The sequence below is a fragment of the Heterocephalus glaber genome, unplaced genomic scaffold, assembly GCF_053883595.1.
Source record: "Heterocephalus glaber isolate CG9 unplaced genomic scaffold, H.glaber_assembly_v1.0 deba00000347, whole genome shotgun sequence".
In the NCBI taxonomy this organism is placed as follows: Eukaryota; Metazoa; Chordata; class Mammalia; order Rodentia; family Bathyergidae; genus Heterocephalus; species Heterocephalus glaber.
Window position 1 is genome coordinate 41,342,907 of NW_028258143.1, and position 16,448 is coordinate 41,359,354.

General features: G+C 37.0%; 1 protein-coding gene and 1 pseudogene across 2 annotated transcripts in view; both read left to right on the forward strand.

The window, feature by feature from the left end:
• The first annotated feature begins 2,419 nt into the window (after window positions 1-2,419).
• On the forward strand, window positions 2,420-4,555 carry LOC101715277 (ATP-dependent RNA helicase DDX18 pseudogene; annotated as a pseudogene).
• A 6,374-nt stretch (window positions 4,556-10,929) lies between these two features.
• The window catches only part of Tank (TRAF family member associated NFKB activator), a 100,816-nt gene continuing 95,297 nt past the window's right edge, over window positions 10,930-16,448 (forward strand). Inside the window, exon 1 of one of the 2 annotated variants that reach the window (XM_087199381.1) lies at window positions 10,930-11,079. The gene's annotated coding sequence lies outside the window, so the exon portion shown is untranslated. The remainder of the gene's footprint in view (window positions 11,080-16,448) is intronic. The other variant, XM_021265691.2, reaches the window with a different exon arrangement.

Consider the following 16,448-nt stretch of genomic DNA (forward strand, 5'->3'; position numbering starts at 1 on the left):
CCAAATTAGTAAGTAATGGTTTTTGCCTTTTGATTGGACCTGGAATTATGCGGGATGCTTGTACGATGTGGGAGATCTTGGGAAGGAAAGACCTTCATTCCTGAAGAATAAACTCTTAAAGCACTTATTTAAAAGCCCAGCCAGGTGTGGTGGTTCATACCTATAATCCCAGCACTCCGGGAAGCTGAGGAAGGAGGTTCTAAAGTTCAAGCCCAGCACGGGCAACTTAGTGACTTAGGGAGACCCTGCCTCAAAATAAAAATAAAAAGGGCTGGGATGTAGCATAATGTGAAGGCCCTGGTTTCAATCTCCAATGCCTAAATAAATACATAAGATAAAAACCCAAAGTATGTAAAGAACCAGAGAAATCATTTGACCTTCTGCCAAGCTCAGCTATTTCAAGTAAGCCTAGTATCTTGATTGCAATAAATGCAATAAAAAAGCAGTGAGCATTCAAATCCTAGAAAGGTAAATTCTCATATTAAATCTTCAAAGAAAAATAAAAGCCTTAAGCAAACTAAAAATTCAAATCTAAATATACAAAGACCTCAAGCAAGTATCAAGTATCAATATTGTTGTACCAAAATGGTATCTTCTGTGCTTACTCTGAAATTTACCTGGAGAGGGCCAGAAAGAGGAACATTTTTCTGCAAAAATATTAGCACAAAATAGGCCACAAACAGGAGATATAGAAGCATAAGATCTGCAGTCATGATGCATTACACATGGTATTCAGTGTCCCACACTTTGAGTGGTAAGCAATGAGAATCACATCTGTCTCATAGGGTAAAGATCAGTACCTAGGGCCAGTACCTGTCACCTGATGGCTTCTTCACAGAGGGTATTTATTTTTTCTGAATTTTTATTAGTATATGTTTAAAATACATAATGAGTATTAATTCATTGTGGAGAATTGGTACATATACATATTGCATCTTGATCCTTTTTTACTTTGCTTTTCCCTCCCCTCCCTCCTATCTTCCCCCAGTGTCAGACTCCCTTCCCATCTCCACAAAGTCTATCTGCCTGTTTTCTATTATCTATCTTTTATTTTACTCTTTATTATACTTCAAGGTTCTCATATAAATTAAACCATTAAGGGCTGGGGATTTAGCTGAGTGGTGCTGCCACCTCTCTCCCAAGTACAAGGTCCTAGTTCGATCCCTGGTACCAAAAAACAAAAAAACAAAATTAAATAGTTAACCTTCTATGTCCTAAATATTTCACCTAGAAAAAAAAATTCACTTTGAATTATAGTATCAAGATGCATCCATTTTCCTACAAATGACTCAAATTTATCCTTCTTTCTAACTGAGTAGTACTCCCTTGTGAATATATACATTTTCTTTATCCATTCATCTGTTGATGAGCACAGAGGTAACTTCCAAGACCTATCAATTATAAGTTGTGCTGCTATAAACATAGGCATGTATGTATCACTGTAATATATCTTTAATTTCCAGGAAGATAGGCAGAGGAGGGATACCTGGATAAGATGGAATATTTATTTTTACCTTTTAGAGGAATCTCCATACTGCTTTCCATAGTGGCTGTATAGTTTACATTCTCACCAACAATGTAGGAGGGTTCCTTTTCCCCTACAACCTTACCAACATGTGTTGTTTTTTAAGTGTTTGATGATAACCATTCTTTCTGGAGTAATGTGAAATCTCAATATTGTTTTGATTTGCATTTCTCTAATGGTCAAAGATGCTGAACACTTTTTCATGTACTCATTGCTTCTCCTTAAGTCAATAGCAAAGGCCAGAAAAATGTAATGGAGTGATGGGTTTAAACTATCCTACCTTACCACAGAAAGTGGGTAGAATTAGCATCCCAAAACATACAACATTTCAAGGGGAAGAGGAAAAGGCAACATAGATGTGGCGTAGACAAAAAATGGTTTGTTTAAATAATTTAATTTCCTTCCATTTAGTTTCTCTGCAACATTTGTATTAATTCACATTTATGATTTCACTGAGACAGTGAAGAAAAATATAGCAAGGAATAAACAACAATAAAATCCTCTTTATGTAGTCTCACCATGTCTCCAGGTTTTAAATGCTTTACATATTCTAATTCATTCAATTGGAAAAGTCACCAAAAGTTTAAGCAAGTTAGTCAAGGGTGGAGTCAGGATGTGGACCCTATTCAGTATGCCAGCACTTGTGTGCTTAACTTTTCTGTACATTGTCTCTCAACAAATAGGTGGCTTTACGTTCCTCCTACATGCCACCACAGAGAGAGCCACTGAGCCCGGCTCTATGGATTCTTCTCCTCAAAGGTGATCAGCATATAGCACCTGAAGAATGAAGAACTAATGATTAAATGAATGACATGGGAAAGAAGTGTTCCTAGATTTTTTTTTCATTCAAACAATGTTTAAAATCTGAAACCCAGTCTCTCTGCCAGTATCTCGCACTTGCAGATGGAACTCCTGCGCAAGAAGGTCAAGAAGTGGAACCTCAAATTGTGGCAGCGGAACCTAAAGCTACAGGGAGCCTCAAATGTGAGCCTGTCAGAAACACAAAATGGCAATGTGCCCATACAAACAGCAACAGTTGGAGGAAAAGTTAAAAAAATCCCTAAAACGTTCAGTGAATGTGGGCTTGTCCAAAGTTCAAAGTGGAGATGTGCCTGAAGAAACAGGGAAAGTTAAGAAATCTCTAAAACATTGTGTAAACGTGGGCTCATCAGATGCTCAAAACAGGGATGTGCCTGAAGAAACTGGGAAAGTTAAGAAATCCCTAAAAACAGTCTGTTAATTCAAGCTTGTCAGAAGCTCAAAATGGAGATAAACCTGAAGGAGCAAGGAGAGTAGAAAAGTTTTTTAAAAATCTCTAAAACATTCTCTGAACATGGGTTTATTGAAGCTCAGATGGAAATGAGACTGAAGAAACAGCGGAAAATGTCAAAGTTCAAAAGTCCCCCCAGAAATCTACCATATTAACCAATGGAGGAGCAGTAACACCGTCTCCTGATTCAGAATCGAAAAAGAAAAAGAAGAAGAAGAAAATGATGAATGATGCTGGGCCTGATACGAAAAAAAAAAAAAAAGCAAAAACTGAAGAAAGCACCAAGACTCATGAACAAACAGAATATGGTGTGGGGAAATCAAATGGTGAGGAAGGTGATGGTGAAGTACCCAGCCTGCCCCTGGGACTGACAGGAGCTTTTGAGGATACTTCTTTTGCTTCACTAACTAATCTTGTCAATGAAAATACTCTGAAGGCAATAAAAGAAATGGGTTTCACAAACATGACTGAAATTCAACATAAAAGTATTAGACCACTTCTGGAAGGCAGGGGTCTTTTAGCAGCTGCAAAAAACAGGTAGTGGCAAGACCCTCTCATTTCTCATTCCTGTGATTGAACTCATTGTTAAGCTAAAGTTCATGCCCAGGAATGGAACACGGGCCCTTATTCTGTCACCTACTAGAGAACTGGCCATGCAGACTTTTGGTGTTCTTAAGGAGCTGATGACTCACCACGTTCACACATACAGGTTGATCATGGGTGGCAGTAACAGATCTGCTGAAGCACAGAAACTTGCTAATGGAATCAACATTATCGTGGCCACACCAGGCCACCTCCTGGACCATAGGCAAAGTACCCCAGGGTTTATGTATAAAAGCCTACAGTGTCTGGTTATTGGTGAGGCAGATCACATCTTGAATGTTGGCTTTGAAGAAGAATTAAAGCAAATTATTAAACTTCTGCCAATACGCAGACAGACCATACTCTTTTCTGCCACACAAGCTCGAAAAGTTGAAGACCTAGCAAGGATTTCTTTGAAAAGAGAGCCATTATATGTTGGTGGGGATGATGACAAAATTAATGCCACAGTGGATGGTCTTGAGCAGGGATATGTTGTTTGTCCCTCTGAGAAGAGATTCCTTCTGCTCTTTACATTCCTTAAGAAGAACCAAAAGAAGAAACTCATGGTCTTCTTTTCATCCTGTATGTCTGTGAAATACCACTACAAGTTGCTGAACCACATTGATTTGCCTGTCTTGGCCATTCGCGGAAAGAAGAAGCAAAATAAGCATACAACGACATTCTTCCAGTTCTGAAATGCAGATTCAGGGATATTGTTGTGTACAGACATGGCAGCAAGAGGACTGGATATTCCTGAGGTCCACTGGATTGTTCAGTATGACCCTCCAGATGACCCTAAGGAATATATTCATCATGTGGGTAAAACAGCCAGAGGCCTAAATGAAAGAGGGCGTGCCTTGCCCATTTTATGCCCAGAAGAGTTGGGTTTCCTTTGTTGCTTGAAGCAATCCAAGGTTCCATTAAGTGAGTTTGACTTTTCCTGGTCTAAAATTTCTGACATTCAGTCTCAGCTTGAAAAATTGATTGAAAATAACTATTTTCTTCATAAATCAGCCCAAGAAGCATACATGTATATACGAGCATATGATTCCCATTCTCTGAAGCAGATCTTTGATGTTAATAACCTAAATTTTCCCCAGGTTGCTCTGTCATTCGGTTTCAAGGTGCCTCCTTTTGTTGATCTCAGTATCCTTCCTATTGTTACTAAGCCAACTTGAAACCAAGGAGCAAACACTTGCGGGGGACATTTTGGACTTAACAGCAGGTTAGTGTGTTCTCTGGCTGCCAACCCAGAGGCTCAGGTGTTTATCCTGCATGGACCATAGAAGTAGTGGGGGAAGTGGGATTAATTGTCAGGATGAGGGATATAGGGACAAAACAACTCATGACTAAAGCCTTAAAAGAGAGAAAGGAGTATGATTCAGTGAGGGGCAGAGGTAAGCTGTTCATTCATACCAGAAGCACAGAGGTAAGCTAGAGCTCAGGTGATCGCTGAGGCTGCACTGCACCAGATATTTGAAGGAATGGCTAAAGAGAAAGGATGGGATCTTTTACAGTTAAAAGCCCCTTAGAAAAAAAATAATAAAATAAATAAATAAATAAATAAATAAATAAATAAATAAATAAAGCCCCTTAGAACCATTAGAGTTTTATACAGACACTCCTTGTTTAATGACCAAATTCCAGTCGCACAACTGGGTCATTAACTGAATTAGTCACCAAATGAGGTATTATGTATAGTATGTAACATTGCAATATTCGGAACAAAGAAATCGTCAAAGGAAACTCCAACTTGATGGCTTTGCTTTTATTCGCATAACTCTTATATACAGTACTATAATGTATAACAGAACACAAAACTGCAGTGTGGTACTGTATAGTACAGTCGGCAAAAATTACAGTACTATATAAACAAGGTGTGCTGTACACAAAGAAGACATTGAAGGTCTTATAAACAAGATGTACAGACTCTACCAAAAAAGAGACAGGTTGTAAGTCCAAACAGTCATTAAATGAGGAGTAACTACAAGTAAATGGCACATTTGGCAAGAGAAAATAAAGCTTATATGTTGCTAAAGATTTAAAAAAAAATCTGAAACCCAATGACAGAAGAGGCAAAGCACCCAGGCCCTTTTACCAGTATAATAATTAGAAAAATCTCTCCAATCACTTCCCATTCAGCTTCCAAACCTTAATAGCATCTCTAGAACACAAAGCCAGAGATGATCAAGGACTTTGTCCTCAATGCCACTGAAAATCTGTCAGCACCATCAGTCAGCTGTTTAATATTGAGAAAATCAATTAATCTTTTCGTGTCTCAGTTTCCTCTTCTTTGAAGTAAAGGATTCAACCAGCCTATTTACAGAATAGCATGCTCCCACACAGAATTACTCCTACACTTCTAGCGCTACCCCAATCTTTCCTCCCAAACAATAGCTGTGATTTTTCTTGGAACTTGTGTTTTTGAATCTTTCATCATCGATCTGGCATCCTGCTAAATACAAAGTAAAAAGGAACTTAAATAGTGAACCACAAAATGAATAACACACAACCTTGAAAGCACTCTGCAAGCTTTAGCTGGTTAATCCTCCCAACATCTCCTTGGAGTCAAGCTAAGCAGTTTTCAAAGGTCAGATCTCATTGAGAGTCTGACTTATTTTATTATTAAAGTCATAGAAAAGCCCAGAGTTCATGGATTATCCTGTCTCTTGTGCTTTTCTCTTCTTCTAATTTCTGTCTGCCATTGTGCTTTGGAGGTTACAGATGAGCTAACGTATTTTTTTAATCTCTTTATGTATAGAAAATTATAATCATGAACTATTAATCCTGCTAATATTCTACACTATGTCAGTACTAAATTACTGTACTGTGTGTGCTCACAAAGAAAATTATCGATGACCTTAGGTGTCTCATAGCACTTTCGATTTCATGAATTTATAAATCCAGAAGAAATATATTTTAGGAAATACAAATTTGTTTGGTATCATTTGTAAACCCTGAAAATCCATAAATGAAGGCCAGTAATTTCTATTTTATCCTAATATCGAAACTACCTTTCCAGGTTTCTCAGTATAAAAAGAAAATACCTGTGAGACAACTTGTTTTGGTTGGTGGTTCTCATTAACATTATACAGGAGAAATCCAGTACCTAGATTGAGATAAAAGGGTTATTTGGTAATAAATCAAATGTATTGCTGCCTTGGCCACTAAAAGAGAAAGTAAAATGTATAATACCTGAAACAGACTCTTCAGTGGTAAGATGCTTCTTTCTGTGATGAAATTCTGTCAATTTACAGATATTTATGGAAACCCAGATATTTTACCTTGTACCCTACAGAAAGTATCATGGATTTTCTGTAAAACCTACTAAACTATACATAGCAAATTAGAAACAGGGAAACATGAAGGATGAGTAAACCTTCAGAAACAAAATGTGCACTGTCACTTTCCTTGAGTAATGGTATTGAATGTGCTCCAAGGCTGTCCTATTTTCCTAAATTGGCACTTGAGAAGAGGCAGCAAGTATAATTTGCTCCTCCAGTTCTCAATAAAAGCACCTTTTACATCACCCTCTTTTCCCTGCTTTTCTGTATCATCTTCTTGCTGTTTTCAATTGTACTGTTCTTAAATGTCCATCCTAAGACAGCACTGGTAGGTGCTGAACAGTGATTAGAGGTGGTATAGTCTCAGTTCATTAATTTCTTGTCAGGCTGTAAGCTTCCAAAACACATGGTAAAAAGTAATATAATGGTAGAAAAAATATCCGAATTGTTTTTAACTTCTCCCTAAAATTCTGTTATCAGTTAATGAGAGAATCCACCCTCAAGCACATGATAGCAGACATGACAACTGCACTATAATAAAGCCAATTTTACATGACTAGTACTAAGTTGTATCTCAGCAATCCTTTCTGGCTCATGAGATTTTTTTTCTGTTTGTTGTTGTTATTATCATTTGTTTGTTTGCTTATTTGTGGGATGATAGTAGGAAGAAAAGCAATAACCAAACAATGTTATAAATATTCCTGTTAAACTTTATGTTGGCATCTGCTTATTATTTGAGTTTGTCAAGATTTTTTTTTATTTTGAATCTATCAACATTTGTTTCATCATATATCATTGCATCCTTTTGTTGATAGCCAAAAATACATAACAGTTATGTAATTGGGACAGAGTATTGGGAAATCCAGGATCTTGTTTTGATTCCTATTCTCAAAAATAGTAGGCCTAGGGTACTTCTTAATCTATACCTTACAGATTGATTTTTTAAGGATAGGTTCAAAAAACATTAAAATGGTATCTACCACCAAAACTATTTTAAAAATCCTCTATAATGTTAAAAATTGAGATTTTTAGAAAATCTTTACTTATAAACACATGGAAACAAGCAAAAAGCCAAAGTTTAACTTGAAAGAATTCAGAATAAATTCATTGAGAATAGAAAGGGGTATAAAATAAATTTTCAATCCTGGATCCTTTTACTTGTTCACTTCCTGGATATGTAGGCATCTCATCATATGTAGCCCTACTCCTAAGAACTGCCTCTCTGCCCACACAAGACCTCGTATGTATTTCTACTTTCATTTTTGTCACTGAGCAGAATAAAATGTTTGCATGTGTCTCTTCCTTCAGATCATGAGCTCTTCAAAAACAGGCAAAGCATTTTAGCAACTCCTGCACCCAACAAAGAACCTAACACATAATAGGTTATAAATGTCTATTAAACAAATAATTGAGCAAACATACCAACTACATGTCCTTACCAACAGAACACTAATCATTAACTTAGATTACAGTTTAAGAATCATGAGGAGTAAAGACATTTCCCCTACCCCACCCTCCTTTTTGCTTCCACGATCCAGTCACTATAACCAAAAATTCCATTCAATTCTAAAATTAAGACATAAAATGCAAGTATCCCCACTAAGGAAGCAACACTTTGGCGTAAGTTTATGTTAAGTTGAAAATCAGTAATATCAGTATTCTCCCTAGGGCATAGTTCCTAGAGGTTGAGGAGGTAGAAGAAAAAAAAATACCCACCTCCCCTGCAGGTCCAAGTCCTCTACTTATAAAGGGACCTCACATCTTAGATCCAAGCTGTTATGGCCATTTTGTTATGGCCATCAAAATCCTGTAGCACCACCCCACCAGCAGAGACAATCTAGGTAGTTTTGCTGCTCCCACCGACACCATGCCTGGAGCAAGGATGCATCCTACAGGTGCCTATTTTGATCATCTGAACCAAGTTGCTCAAACACTCACCCCATGCAACCAAACTGCCTAACTAGCTTCTTGGCCACAACTACCTGTGCCTCTCTCCTACAGGAAGGAGCATATTCCTGAGTCCCACTCAGCAATCAAGAGACCTGGCTGTCTTGCTCTCCACTTTCTCCAGAAGACACCGCTACAGAGGCTTTTACTTAGGAAGGCCTTCCACCCAGACCTGCACCAAGAACCCTGCTGTCTCATGGCAGTGCTGTCCTCATTTTTTGATTAGCAGCCTCCTTGGCCATACATGTCTGCCTAAACAGTAATCTGACTTTTACTCCCCGACACCCCGCTCCTCCTACCGCACTGGTCACTGTGCTCTAAACGGTGAATCCTGGCTTGATACCTGTTTTCTCCTTCCTTTTGTCTAGTAATTTCTGTATTTCTATCAGCCCTAGTCCCCTTGGTTTATGACTTTGAGAAGAACAAGAATGTGGAGTGGTGGCAGGGAGTAGGAAAAGGAACCACTAGAGACAAAAAGATTTTTTAAAGAGAAATCCGTCTGCTTCCCATTCTTTACCTAAACCCTAAGCTGGTCGGTGGCATTCGTTTTAAATTCCACGTATTTAGGGCCAGGGATTTAGCTCAGTGGTGCCACTGCCTGTCTCAAAATTGCAAGTTCCCAAGTTCGATCCCTGGTTATCCCCCCACTCCAAAAAAATCCATGTATTCAGACAGAATTTCTTCAAAAAGTATCTTTAGCTTCTCTGTCGTGGCTTCAGGAGCCTCTCTCAAGCAATACCTCACCAGGTTGAGGCCAACATCCTTGGGAATAGTCAGTCCTTGAGGAACTTGAGTGTCTGCTAAGCTCAATTGGCAAAGTAAATACGTGGAAGGAAGGGACAGAAAGACCAAAGAAAGGAGTATTTCTTAAGAGAAGAGCAGGAAGGAAGGAAGGAAGGAAGGGAGGGAGGGAGGGAGGGAGAGGGAAGGAAGGAAGGAAGGAAGGAAAAAGGAAAAGAGAGAGAGAGAAAGAAAGAAAGAAAGGAGAGAAAGAAAACCCTGATACTTCAAAAATGTAAAATCTTAAGTAAATTTTCCTTTTGCCAGTAGCTATCTCACTTTTTTGTTGTGTTGTTATGTTTTGCTATGTTTGCAGCATTAAATAGGTCTTATTTTTCCATTTAATGTTTGATATTTCATCAGTAAGACAATTACAAACACATGGACCTGAAAAAAAATTTAATAATTATATATTCAATGAGTAAAAGGAACATTTTTATTCACAAGATTATTCAGCGTATTAGATACTTCTCAAATTATTTTTATAGAATAATTCTGTCATAAGTAGGAGTATCTCAGATTTATCTAAGATATAATTTAAGAGAAGGCAGTGTTTCAAAGTAGAAAAGAAACTGGACTAAACAATAAAGCTATAAATTCTAGCCCTTTTACCCAGTGGAACTTTGGGTGAGGCCTACTTCTACTTCTCATCTGGACCATGCAGGAGCTGAACAAGGAGATTATTCAATTGCTTCACTCCTTTTCCAGTTCAAATAACTTGATATACCAAAATCATAATACCAAAAAAAAAAGTCAGATGCAAAAGACTCAGATTGTAATCTGAGCATTGCTTTTAACTTTCTTTGTGACATTGAGCATTTACCTTCTCCTGTTTCCTCAACTGTAATAAAAAGGAAATGGAACAGACAGTGTCTAAGCATATTTCCAACTCTAAAATTTTATAACAAAGAGAAATGTCTGTGGTGTACATGCCGCCTTCTATTTGCACATGAAACTTGATGTTTTGCTCCAAGTAGCCTGAGAGAAATACATGCATTTGTAAAGTATCCCCCTAGTGTGCTAGAATATATACTCATCTACATGAACAGTGAACCTTAGTTCTCATAGCAGGAAAGCTGTCTTAGGAACTTTCCTTGCATTCCCCCTCTTCTGAGTACCTGAGATCAGGCTCTGGAATCCAGCAAAAACCTTATTCTTGTTTTTATTAGATATCATCCAATGACTTCTGTAAGCCATGGAGCAAGGACTGTACTCAGGTTTGTACTTCTCCTGCAGTTTATAAATGTATTGTTTAGGTCAAAAAGTGATTTAAAAACCATTTGTCAAATAAACTTACTTTTAAATTGCCTTACGTGAAAATATGCTTAACCCAAAAATATTTTTGTGTTTTCAATTTCTAGCTTTTTGTTAAAATGCCTTAACTATTCAAGTTAAAGTATTTTTGCTTCAAAAGGAAGTCGGAGTTACAGTCATAGGTGGTTTACAGAACATTTTCTGGTAGTTTTTGCTTCATTTCAATACCTTACCAACGATTGGCTGTTGATAGCTACAAATAAGGAAGTTTCAAGACAGGGGATTTCTCAGTGGAAGTTCCCAGTTCAACACAAGGGAGAGCAAAGGACAGTTTGGGTGGCATTGGCAAAGGCTGAACAAAGCTTCCAGAAAGTGGAACTGCCTACATCCTTAAAGAAAAATAATCTGTGAAGGAAGACTTGACACCTGGAAAAGAGGTAATCAAATTTTATTAGTTCCTACTGATTCCCAGCCTAACAAGGTGTCCTGGATGTCTTAAATATTGCAGATTTGTTCCATTCCTGCATTTGCTAAACTTTATGACAGGATTCAAGAATGCCTTTGTATTCACTGTCATAGTTTGAAATTTGGCCTTAAAAAAAGCCAACCCCAAGGAAAAGTTAAAATGCTACAATCTTTTTACTTTCTTGCTCAATCGGCAGAAAAAATTTAATTGATATGACTCTAATTGAAATGAGTTTTTAAAGTTTATGTCTGTAATATAAGCCTTCTCCATTGAGTGATTTTATAACATAATGTAAGATTGAAAAATATTTGGCTTAAGTAAAGTTGTGTATAACTTACTAGGTTGAAAAGTAAATTAATATTGTATGTATTCAGGTTTTTGGGTTTTATTTTTAAAAATTAATTCTGACTGATCCAGTGTACCTATTCAAACATTAACTCAAGTTTAGTACTTTTCTACTTCACAAAAAACACATGATAATGAATATTTCACTCCATGAAAGTATTAACTTTATATACAACTCTGTAATTCCCATTTTAGAACATTTAAACTTACAGAACTATAGTAATCTAGTCTTGCTCTATTACCAACTGGTCCTTTTATTTTCACAATCAAAAATGAATGTTAGTATTTTTTAGTATTGTCTTAAGAATAAGCCTAGGAACATTAATAGTCCAGAAAGCTTGAACATCAAAATCCATTATCAGTATTGTTATAGCGATAGCTATCATTTATTGAGACCTTGCTGAAGAAAAATGATCAGAGGATCTTCCGACTCTTAAATGGCAGAGCCAGGAAGGCCTTAAATATAAATTCATATTGCTTCTTTTTCCATAGCTCTCTCTTATCACTGTGCTACAGTCTTATAATATTAAAACAGTATTTGGAGGTTGTCTTTCCTAAGCTGCAATATTATAGAGAAAAAGAAGTTGACTTCACTAAGGCCACAGAATAACCACATCATTCCTAGAAGCTGTTTCCTTTCTCCTTTGTCCACCCTGTCATCACTGCCTCCAGGGCACACTTTCGGGTGTATGATTGAAACCCTAGCATGCCTCTGGTAGGATATGGAGCCTTATTTTTGGTCCAACCTTCCTGAGATTCCTGCCCACCAGCCAACTGGAGCCCATAGCAATGTCCAGGTGTTAGTCTTAAACATGTATAATCATGAAAGAGATGATTAACTGGATGATTCCAAACAAATTTGTTAAATTCCCCTGAAATAAATTTCCTGTTGACATTTCATGAAACATGCACTAATGTGAGTGAATTGATCACCCTTTATAATATAGAACCTTTCTGTCTGTGAACATTCCATGTCTTTCCATGCATTAAGGCCATGCACTAAACGTAACTTCTTTATTTATTTTAAAATGTAGCCCGATATACTTTGTCCTCTTGTGTGTATAGTAGGGTTTTATCTTGATAGGATATTCTTTCTACTGTATTTTCTAAGCAATTACTGCTAGCCTCTTGATTTTATAATTTTGTCTTTCATCAAGCTATTTTATTGGTCTCTTATTTTTCTAAATTATTTTGAGTAATTCACATGTGATACCCAGATGGGAAATAAATAAATTTGTCTCCTCCTTTCTTTGTCTCACCACACTGGCCAGAATTTCTGGAACAGGGCTTAATAACAGAAGAGAGAGCTTGTCAACCTTGTCTACTTCCTGACCTCGGTGAGAATTTCCCTAGTGGTTAACATTTTTTAAAATGATGTTGGCTATTGGTTTCAGATATACTTACCATAAAATAATAACTACCAAATATTCTAATTTACTAAAAGCCTATTTAAGAGGGGGAAAAGAGACTTCATTTTAAACTATATTCAGGGCTGGGGATTTAGCTCAGTGGTACAGCTCCTGCCTGGCAAGCACAAGGTCCTGAGTTCGATCCCCAGTACCAAAAAACAAAAACCAAATAAACTATATTCAGTATCTTTTGGTGTCACTAGAGACAACTGTGTGGTTTCTCTACTTAAGACAAAATAGTCTTCTACTGTGACACAAACAGTACCTTTTTTTAAAAATCCTGTGTTATCAAAATTCATACTATTTATTCATGGTTATTTCTGTAATAAAGGTAGAGTTGTAGTTATAATGTGATTTTTATATAGAGAGATGTGAATCCAAACTGATGTAATCTTGTATACAATTTGCATAAAGAAAATGTGCACCAAGGGCTAGGGTCATAACTCAGAGGTCGGGTGCTTGTTCGGCATGTATGAGGCCCTGGTTTCAATACCTAGCACCAAAAAAAAAAAGTACACTGAAAAAAATGTTCTTAATTTACTAAGAACTTTTGCATTCATGGCCACAAGTGAAATTAATCAGTATTTTTATTTTCTGGAAATTTATCATTAATGGATTTCCTTATTAAAGTTAGGCTAGCTTCAGGAAGTGAAATTATAAAATACCAAAATCATCCATATTCTAAAAAAAAGTATAACAAATTTATCTGTCCTTGAAATGTTTAAGAAACAAATCTGTAACACAACTTGGCACCCCCTTCTGGAAGTAATTCTTTAAAAGCCTTTTCAATGTATCAATCTATTCAAGTTTTATGACATTGTCTCACACCATTGAATATTTTTTTGGCTTGAAAACAATTCTTTTCATCAAGTTCTTCAAATATATTGTTTAAATAGTATTGTCTTGTAATTTCTAAAATCATCTCCATAACTATATGAATAATCCTTTTTTATTACTCATTTTGTCCATGTATGTTCTTTCTCCCTCTCCTCCTGCCTCTCCCCCTCCCTCTCTCTTCTCCCTCTCCTTCTGGGATGTGTCACAGAGTTGATGACTTACACACATCCCTTTTTACTTAGCTCTTTTCCTCTTTTTTAAATAATTAGTCTTTGCTTTTATCTTTATTAATATTTTATTAACATCACTTTAGACTATTTCACTTTTACTTCTCTCAGTTGTGAGTCAAATATTTGGTGTTTTATTTTGTTTTGTTTTGGTTTGGTTTTTGGTACCTAGGATCAAACTCAGGACCTTGTGCTTGCAAGGCAGGCAGTGTCAACACTGAGATAAATCTTCGGCCCTGTTTGATTTATCTTTAATTCTTTCTCACTTTGCAATGGAAATATTTAAGGTTAAGAAATTTTTAGTGCTTCTTTGAATATATCTTATAACTTTAGATATGCCACTTTCATATTATTATTATTTTACAGTTTTGGTTGGAAGGATGAGGCAGTTTTGTCCTGTCTGGTTTGGGTTTTGGTGCTGAGTACTGAACCCGGGACTGGCACAGGCTAAGCATGTGTGCTCAATGAGCTACACCCTTAACTCTATTTTACACTTCTTAACTGTACTTTTATTTCTCTTTGATCAAATAGTTATTTAGGACAGTAAAGTTTATTTGTTTCATCTTGCAGGTAATGGCATTTATTTTTTTGTTTTATTAAATTCTTTTATTGGTACATTGTAGGTATACAACACAATTACATTTCTCATTGGGAATTGTACCTTTACATAATGCATCTTGGTTCTTATTTTTTTCCCCATTCCTAGCCCTCCCTTCACGCCCTCCACCCTTCCCTATTTACAAAGACTTTATTTCCATTTTTTCCATTGCTCATCATTTTTCTTTCCCTTCTTTCCATTCCCCTGCCCCTCCCACTACCCCTACCCCTTTGGACCTTTTCTTCCTATTTTACGTTATCGATTATTCATTCTAATCATTGGTACATTTTAGGTATACAATATAATGACATTTATCATTGGAAATTTGCACTTTTACATAGTCTCTCTTGGTTCTTATTTTTCACCCTTGCCCAGCCCTCCCTTCAACCCCTCCATTCCTGCCTATTTACAAAGATTTTGTTCCTATTTTTCCATTTTCTCATATTAATCCCATTCCCTTCTATCCTTTCCCCTAGCCCTCCCACTTCCTTCCCCTTTGCCCCTTTTCTTCCTATTTCACATTACCTATTATACATTTAGTCCTTATTTACACTTTCAGTTTCTCACACCAGAGAAACTATTCGGTATTTACACATATGTGTCCTATTTATTTCACTTAACAGTATCACCTCAATGTGCATCCACTTAGCTATAAATGTCTCTAATTTCTTATTTTTTATGGCTGAGTAGTACTCCATTTTATTAAAAAACCACATTTTCTTTATCCAGCCTCCAGTTGATGGGCATTTGGGCTGTTTCCAAGTTTTAGCTATTACAAACTGCGCAGCTATGAACATGGGCGCACATATATCACTGTGGTATGATTCTTTTAATTCTTTGGGGAAGATCCCCAGCAGTGGAATAGCGGGGTCAAATGGGACTTCCAGTCCTAGTTCTTTGAGGTAGCTCCATACTGCTTTCCACAGTGCTTGCACCAGTCTACACTCCCACCAGCAGTGGAGCAGGGTTCCTCTTTCCCCACAGCCCCGCCAGCATTTGTTATTGCTTGATTTCATGATAGCAGTTATTCTTTCTGGAGTGAAGTGGAATCTCAGCATTGTTTTCATTTGCATCTCTCGAATGACCAGTGATGTTGAACATTTTTTCCTGTATTTATTTGCTATTTCTACTTCTTTGTCTGAGAAATGTCTGTTCATTTCAGATGCCCATTTTTGGATTGGGTCTTTAAATTTGGGAGGTCTGATCTTTTTAAGTTCTTTATAGATTCGAGATAGTAAACCTTTGTCTGAGGAAGAGCAGGTGAAGATTTTTTCCCACACTGTGGGTTGTGTGTTCACACTGCTGGTGGTTTCTCTTGCTGTGCAGAAGCCTTTTAATAAGAAGAGATCCCATTTGTGGATTGTTTGTGCTAGTTCACGGGCAACTGAGGTTTTGTTCATAAAATCTTTTCCTACACCGATGTCTTCAAGACTTCTACCTAACCTCTGTTCCAACTGGTTCAGAGTTTCTATTTTAATATTTAAATCTTTAATCCATTTTGATTTTAGTTTAGTGCATGGTGAGAGATATAGGTCTAGTTTTAATCTTTGGCAAGTTGAAGCCCAATTTTTCCAGCACCATTTATTAAAGAGGCCATTTTCCTCCAGTGAGGGTGTTTGGCTCCTTTGTCAAAGATGAGATGGCTGAGTGTGTCTGGCGTTGTTTCTGCATCTTCTAATCTGTTCCACTGGTCCTCAAGTCTGTTTCTTTGCCAGTACCATGCTGTTTTTATCACAGTAGCTTTGTAGTAGAGTTGCAGGTTGGGGATTGTGATATCCCCTGCCATGTCTCTGTTACCTAGAATCGCTTTTGGTATTCTGGCTCTCTTCTTGCTCCAAATGAATTTTTGGATTGTTTTCTCGAGGTCTATGAAGTATGCTGCTGGGATCTCAATTGGAATTGCATTAAATCTATATAGCAGTTT